The sequence below is a fragment of the Trachurus japonicus genome, chromosome 11 (genome assembly GCF_045865225.1).
Source record: "Trachurus japonicus isolate A0001 chromosome 11, Traja_1.0".
Taxonomy (NCBI): domain Eukaryota; kingdom Metazoa; phylum Chordata; class Actinopteri; order Carangiformes; family Carangidae; genus Trachurus; species Trachurus japonicus.
This window is the reverse complement of record NC_140917.1, coordinates 4,848,884-4,857,032: the sequence shown is the minus strand read 5'-3', so window position 1 is coordinate 4,857,032 and position 8,149 is coordinate 4,848,884. Positions and strand designations below refer to the sequence as shown.

Below are 8,149 nucleotides of genomic sequence, written 5' to 3'. Positions count from 1 at the left end.
AAAAATGTTCGTATTGTTAAATAAAAGCAGAAAATTGTTGCATTTTAGAAACTGGAAAACAGAATTTTTTTCATTAATTTAGATTTTCTACAAGAATTTATCTGCAAAATATTTTAATTATTGATTAATAATTTAGAGTATTTTCTTTTTTACACTAACTTTAATATTTTTTTGGCTACAGGTTTTATGTTTTTATGATGCAAGTCGATCTCATCTTGGTCTGAATATTGATATTTTTAGATTAAAATATAAAAATAAAATCACCAGAGATTAAAATAGTCAATAAATTACATTAAAGCAGAATGTTTAAAAATGTTTTTGACAAATGATCCATTAATGAGAACCATGAGATCTTGCTGAAAGCTCAGGAAGAAACGTGAGTTGATAAAATATCAGAATATCAATAAAAACTCTTTATCGATCAGCACTTTAAATCAGACAGTAGAACGTTTTATTGTGAAAGGGCAGACTGAGCGGACGCCTCAGTCCGACGACGACGACACAGTGACGTTAACAACATGACTCGCAACCGACCTTTAATTGGATCAATACAGACGATCGTCAGCATGTACATAACACACAGACACACACATCACAGTGTACAGGACTCAACACACACACACACACAGTATCAGATAGACACAATATTAAAAATACTGACAAGTGCATTTGAATACCACAGAAGAGAAGAGAAGGCACGTTGAGCTCTGACATGTCAAAAATAAACATTTAAAACGATAATATGGCTTCAATCAATCGACAAAAAAACACAAAACTTACCACAAAATAAATCTGACACAGTAAAAACATGTGATGAGAATAAACTCTGGTACCAAACAGCTCGAGTGACACAAACCAAACAGCTGAAAACACTCTGAAGTTTAACATCTGTGTCTTTATCCCCCCCCCCCCCCCAAAAAAAAAACAGACACAGTCACAAAAATAAAAGCAACAACACAACGATATTTTATACAAAGATATAATAATAACCTGCCCTCGTACAGTAAGAAACAAACAGGTGAAATGTTCAGATAACTGACCTCAAACCAGGATAAAATAAAATAACAGGGAGGTGTTTTAAAACTGTTTAGGTTAGGACAATTTTATACTGAAGTTTTAAGTTTTTCCTTTATTTTTATTAAGTGATTTAACATTTTGTCTATAAAAATTTACAAAATAGTAAAAAAAAAAATGCCCAATGTAACTTAAAATGTATCAAAAGTCCCTTCAATCAAATATTCAATTTATTATAAAAAAAAAACAAAACAGTTGAGCTATCCATTTATCAATCACAATTATTGACTGAAAAACGACTTAAATTATTTGTTTCATTGCTGATCAACATTCAATCAATTAATCAGCTTATTGTTGCAGATGTGATACACAGTAAATACAATTGATTGACAGGTTTTAGTGGTTTTAAGGAGATGATGAACATTTATGTGATATAAAATACGGTGTCATGTAGCTCAGTGGGTCGAGTTGAAGGCACTTAACACTGTCACGTTCAAGGGTTCGATTCCCACTGAGTCTTAAAACAGAAACACTTTTTAACCCTTTAAACTCTCCAACCTATTTTAACCCTATTTGTACTTTATTAATATCATTTATAGAATTATAAAAACATTTTGAGCCTTAAAAATAAAACTTTGACCTCTGTGTTTTTGACTTTTTACTGTTTTTTTATTTGGCAGCTGCACGTGTCATTGACTCTCAGTGCACTTTGACCTTTTGAAGCTGCAACTAATAATCATTTTGACTATTAATTAATCAATTAGTCTATCACACAGTAAAAAAAAAAACAATTGATTCTGATGTAAAGACAAAAAAAAAACATCAAATAACCACAAATTAGAAGTTGACAACGTCAAATCTTTGGCATTTTTTGTGCTGTTGTGATAAAATATATAATATTTCTAAAGCTTTTAACAACATTATCCATTATTACAACATGTTGTGTTGATGCTGTTTCTATAAAATGCTGGTGACAAACACTTTGTCTCAATAGCGTCAGTTAGAAATAAATGTTTTTCTCTCATTAGACAGAAACTCTGTGCACATAAATGATTGTCATATTGAAGTTGAACCTTTTTGAAACATTAAGTTCAACTCAGCAACAGTTTGACTGATGACTGAGCTACAACAAGCGTTACATTTGGCCTTTAGGGAACTAAAACGAGAGCCGGGCTTCAGCTATAAAAGTGAACGACGACTTTATGTAACAGAAATAAACGTGTAACATTCAGGAGCAAAAAAAAATCTTTGGTGGGACGTTCAAGAACTAAAAACGGACGTAGGAGCGTACAGTTGCTGGTCGTATCGTGTAGTGTGTCATCAGAAGACGAGTTGGTCTGAGTTTGTACGGTGGCTGGCGGGGACCAATCGGAGCTTTAGCGACATTTTATTGGACGAATAAAGTATTGACCAGATGATCGATCACCACAGTTAAACACAGTTTGATTGTGGAAGCAACATCTGATCTGAGCACCGTTCAATCAGCACCAACGACGGTTTGATACCTGGAGAAGGTTCGATACCCAGCAGCGGCCCTCGCTGCCACAGCTTCAACAGGACAATATGTTAGTTCGAGTCACTAAAGGACGTTAAAGAGACGCGGAGAGGACGGACTGAGCAGCGATTTGAAACCACGGTCTGACCACACAGGAGGACGACTGGAAGGAGACGTTTTGTTTCTTTTTCTTTTTCTTATTATAATTAGGGATCAACTGATATGGTTTTATCAGGGTCGATACTGATACCGATTATTAGTAATCAAGGAAACCGATATTTAACCGATATTCATTTGCAGTAAAAATGAAAATTTAAAAATAACACACCAGGGATCAGACTGAATACAGTCAACAGTTTGTTTCTGTTTTGTTCACTGTGAAAACCTTTGGGACATTGTTAAACAGCCAAGAGAGACGGCTTCGTTAGAGCCAAAGGAGTGCGTTTATGCGTTTAAAAATACATTTATTTTATTGGTTATTGGTGAAAAAAAACGGCCGATATCGATTATCAAAAAAAAAAAGGGAAATATCGGTCGATAATCGGTTGAACTCTGATTGTAATTAAATTCATTAAAAACGTTTTTCTGATTGAATGTGTCTCGATGTGATCAGACTGAGATCTGCTGCAGCAACAAAGCGTCAGTGCGGCGGCTTCAGGACGGAGCCGCTTTAAGAAAATAAAAAATAAAAAAAGTCGTAAAAGTTTGTGAAACCAGCACAGGAGGACGTGAGCGGGACAAACCGGGCGCCGTCCGTCGTCCCGTTCCCGTCCCTCAGCACTGCGTCCTCCTTGGTGTCGATCTGGTGTTGCCTCTGCAGCCGGAACATCAGCGCCTTCTCGCTGCGACTCACCGCGCTCGTCTCCGTCAGGTCCTCGAAGGAGCGCCGCCGCTGCTCCGAGCGCTGCGTCCGGGCGGCCGAACGCCTCCTGCAGCGCCTCCTCGTCCAGGTGGGAGTCGAAGCTCGGGTCCTCCTGGATGGTGGCCATGCGGGGGGAGTCCAGAGGAGGGGGAGGGGGAGGAGGGGGAGGGGGAGGGGGAGGGGCCGCCACCGCAGGAGGAGGAGGAGGATGGTGAGGAGGAAGAGGAGGATGATGACAGCAGGAGTCTGGACCGGGCCGAAGCCGAAGCGGAGACCGGCGCGGTGCTGGTCTGCTGCGGACCGGACGGCTGGAAGCGCAGGTTGGTGGTCGGGAAGGTCGGAGGCTTGAAGATCCGGACGGACGCGGACTCCAGGCTGCTCAGGAGCTCGGCATTCTGGGAAAATGAACAGAGTCAGTTGAGTTGGTGTAGGGATGTCACGATTATAAATTTTCTTGGATAAATAATCACGGTAGTACGATTACCACGATTATTATGCATTAATTAATTTCACAACACTATATATGAATGTGTAAAATCAATATAGTCAAAATATAACTACATTATTGATAATATACACAAAATATTTTAAGTATCATTAATATAGGACCAATTATTACTCCCCCAGAGGAAGTATTTGAAATATTGAAGTCATTAATTGTCATCTATACCAAATGTTTGAGTTTATTTTAATAATTTTTTACATTTTATTATTACAAATGGCACACTGACATTTAAATTCCTACCAATTTAATGTTACGTGAGGTAAATGGACCAGTATCTGTGCATTTAGCTTTACTTTGGCGCTACATCTGCCGATACGGTTCCGATATAATCTTTTTTGGAGAGTGACAGTATTTAGAAATCTTTACGATAGATTACTTGTGGCGTTTAATACCACGAGGAATTGTGACAATAAGTAATCGTGACATCCCTAGTTTGATGGTTAAAGATGAACTCTCTCCTCCTCTTTGTCTCTAACCCTCCTCTCCTCCATGTGCGTTTGTTTTCAACAATTAAGCCGGTGAGAAATCAATCCATGGAGCGGTGGATAAGGTTATTTATCATCTACCATGTTACCATGTTTATATCTGTGTAGTCTTATCTGTCATAAACAAGAGATTACGGGTTACGTTTGTGTGGCGGTGCCGCAGAGACGAGAGCTGGGACACCGGGTCGGAGGCTCTGATCTTACAAGGTTGGTTTTCAGCCAAGAGACGCTAGGTGGAAGGCAGAGAGCCTCCATTCTCCCAGGTAATGATTCGTATCAGACATATTTCCTCCTTTTGCTGCAATTTCATTACATTAATTGTGAAAAACAAGTAATTGTGACATCCCTAAAATACACACAATCAGATACTCACACTGGGGAAGAACAGAGACTTTGTGGTTTGCTCGTATTGTTTATCCAGCTTCTTGTCCTGAGAGAAGAAGATAAAGAAACTTTATTAATCCTGAAGGAGGTTGTTCACAGAAGAAAAGACAAAAGACAAGAGTAAACTAAACTAATCTCTGCACATCTTATAAAATATATATTTAAATGACTGTCCACCTGATCTATACAGACTAAAGACAGGAAAGACTTTATCATCTTCAGATTCTGGCTGTAGCACCTTAATCCCTTAGTATTAGTCGTAATACATCTCTGTAACGCGTCAGTCAGACAGTGTGACAGTGTGTAGTTTAGTTTAGTTCCTGACAGAGACAGAACGGAGCGACTCACCACACAGTGGACCAGGATGCTGATAGGAACCCAGAAGAGCAGAGAGAACGCCACCACGACCCCACGATGTTGTCGGCCAGAAACTTCCCAAACGTGTTGATGTCCAGTTTGTCGATGAAGTCCCACAGACGCTCCACCACGTCCTGCACCTGCTTCATGCACTTCCCCTGCAGGAGACACACACACACACACACACACACACACACACACAAGCTGTGTTTACACACATACACACAAGCTGTGTTTACATGGAGCCAAATATTCAGATTAGATTCGGTTTAGAGTCCAAACTGAATGAAAATGCTCCATATAAACAGCTCAATCACAACAAACAAGCCCAAACCAAATCAAGTTTCATTCGGTTTCACAGAGGCAGAATAAACCTTTTCTTAAATCGATCAAAAGTATAAAAACAATAAAATCAAATCATGTAAACAGTTGACCTGAAAGACTCATTCAGAAAGGATTCAATCAGAAAGAGGAAAAAGTCTCCATGTAAACCCACCTACACACACTCACATCCCGCTTGTCTTTAATGTGTTTTTTTTGGGGGGGGGGTTTCCCCCTTTTACAAAGCATTTTATATAATAACACGTGAACATGGGGTGTTTTCTATTATAATAACACAAGGAAATAAATAATTAACCAAAAACTTAAACAAAAGAGGGGCTTTTCAGGGAAATATACCTTTCCAATGCTTTCAGATGTCTTCAAATTTGGAATGAGTGTGATGTCATACCATTCATCAACAGATGGTTTAAGCCATTTCTTTGTGATTACAGCTAAACTCAGTTCCAAATAAATAGTTTTCACACTCATAGTAGTTGAGCTAGAAGTTTGTCTTCAATGTGTTTTAAAGCTGCCGTGTGTGTGTGTGTGTGTGTGTGTGTGTGTGTGTGTGTGTGTGTGTGTGTGTTTCCACTCACCGCTCCGTCACAGAAGCCCACGGTGCAGGGTTTCCCTTTACGCAGGAACAGGAAGTTGCCCGTCTTGTCCTGGTAGGGGGCGCAGATGCCGCTGGTGCTCCGGCAGCAGACTCTGCACGACGCGTTGGTTTCTATAGAGACGAGAGGGAACAGATACAAGACTGAGACGGATGCATCATCATCATCATCACCACCACCACCTTGGTCTCACGCCGGTGTGGTCGTTACCGTTGCAGGCGCAGGGCTGCAGCTTCAGGACGGCCTGACAGAAAGGAACGCACTCCCCGTCCAGACACTCGCCGCTGTCCAGACACGCCGTCTTATCGGGAGCGTTTTCAGGAGGAGGACACTCGCTGCTGTTTCCTGTCACAACACACATAACAACACACACACACTAGTTTTTTGGTTATTGTTAGATGATTTGATCAGATCTGATCCAAGAGCATCTGTTGTTGTGAGTCTGTCCCTCACACACCTTGTGCTTCTGAAAGTAAACTGTAAATTATTAGTCAACATGTTGTTGTCAAGGTAACATGAAAGTGGGTAGGTGCTGTTCCATCCATGTTTATAGTATCTGGACCCTCACAGACTCTCACACTCAGTCACTTTACAGCTGACAAAGAGAGAGGGAGTGATGCTGCCTGTCGCTCAGGTGGAGCTGTGACACAGCAGTGTTTTGATTCTGCGTGTGTGTGCGTGTGTGTGCGTGTGTGTGTGTGTGTGTAGTGTGTGTGTGTGTGTGTGTGTGTGTGTGTGTGTGTGTGTGTGTGTGGACAGTAACATCTCGGCAGACGACATGCTCTACACGGAGACGGACCTGGAGGACAGCATGGAGAAGATCGAGACCATCAACTTCCACGAGGTGAAGGAAGTGGCCGGCATCAAGTTCTGATGTTACCACGCCGGACAGTTGCTGGGCGCCGCCATGTTCATGATCGAGATCGCCGGCGTCAAGGTAACGGACGCTCACCGCCACTCACACGACTCAGCTGTTCAACCCTCTGTTTGGTGTTTTGTTTTTTGCTTTTTTACTTTATTTTGCAAATAAATCGATGTACAAACCAATAAGGCTAATAGTAAACTTGTAAATATAAATAAATACAAAACATAAGATATAAGAGCATGAAATAAAATAAACAAACATCAAATAAACAAGACAAAGAAAGGAAAGTATGTTACTAAGTAGTAAAGTAAATAAAATTAGAACAATTTAACATTTACAATCAATAATCGATGAGTTTGTGACCAGATCAATAAACTGAGTCTGACAAACAGGAAATCAGAAGTAAGGCTTCTAAAACATAGCAGCATCCCTTCAAAATAAAAGCATGGAAATTACAAATCCTTTTAAAAAAAGAAACTGTTTTTAACACCGTGTTGTCCTGCACTTTATCGTCATCATGGTCTAAATGGAAGCGCATATTGATAAGTAATTTCATCAACTCACAAAAAATATTTCCCAGAGTGCACCTCTTCACCTAAACTTCATTATCACATAATATCACATTATGTAAATTATAAACATATGATGAATCGCAGTAGTGATTCACTCTCTCTGCTGCGACAAAGAACAGATGTTATTATGATTTATTTATCTTAGTTGGAGCAGAAACAGTGAAGATTAAAAACGCAGCTGTGTTTTGATTAAAAAGTGATTGATTGAAAATCCTAATCAATAATCACAGACTTCAGGCTCCAGAGTCAATTTCTCTTCATTTGATGAGCAAAATAAACTGTTTTAAAGACGTCGCCTCGGGCTTTAAGGTTGAAGGATGGTTTTATAATTTTAACATTTTGTTGAATAATCCAATTAATAATAAACAAATGTATACTTTTAGGATCATTTTATTCATTTGTATGTTGTGTTAATCCTATATATGCTTTTTTTTGGTGTTGATGTATAATTAATTCAAATATCATGACAAGGAGAGTTTGAAGGTGGATCCGTGACTAAATCTGAAGTTATATTCCATCTACTGATTACCTTGTTTTAACCAGTCAACAGGGCTCGGAGGTGTGTGTATATTAACCTACACCTGAAATACACAGCATCATAAAATATGGCATTGCACTTATACTTATATATTGAATATAAACAGGGTATCGCACGGGGTCTTAAAAAGTCTAAAA

General features: G+C 39.4%; 1 pseudogene across 1 annotated transcript; it reads right to left on the bottom strand.

Annotated features, from left to right (window-relative positions):
- Positions 1-3,149: 3,149 nt before the first annotated feature.
- On the bottom strand, positions 3,150-6,398 carry LOC146977961 (disintegrin and metalloproteinase domain-containing protein 17-like; annotated as a pseudogene). Its single transcript, XR_015037007.1, has 7 exons — positions 6,248-6,398; positions 6,020-6,150; positions 5,094-5,260; positions 4,735-4,791; positions 3,645-3,766; positions 3,253-3,541; positions 3,150-3,177 (listed from the first exon to the last, which is right to left on the bottom strand). The product of XR_015037007.1 is annotated as a disintegrin and metalloproteinase domain-containing protein 17-like (transcript).
- Positions 6,399-8,149: the final 1,751 nt, after the last annotated feature.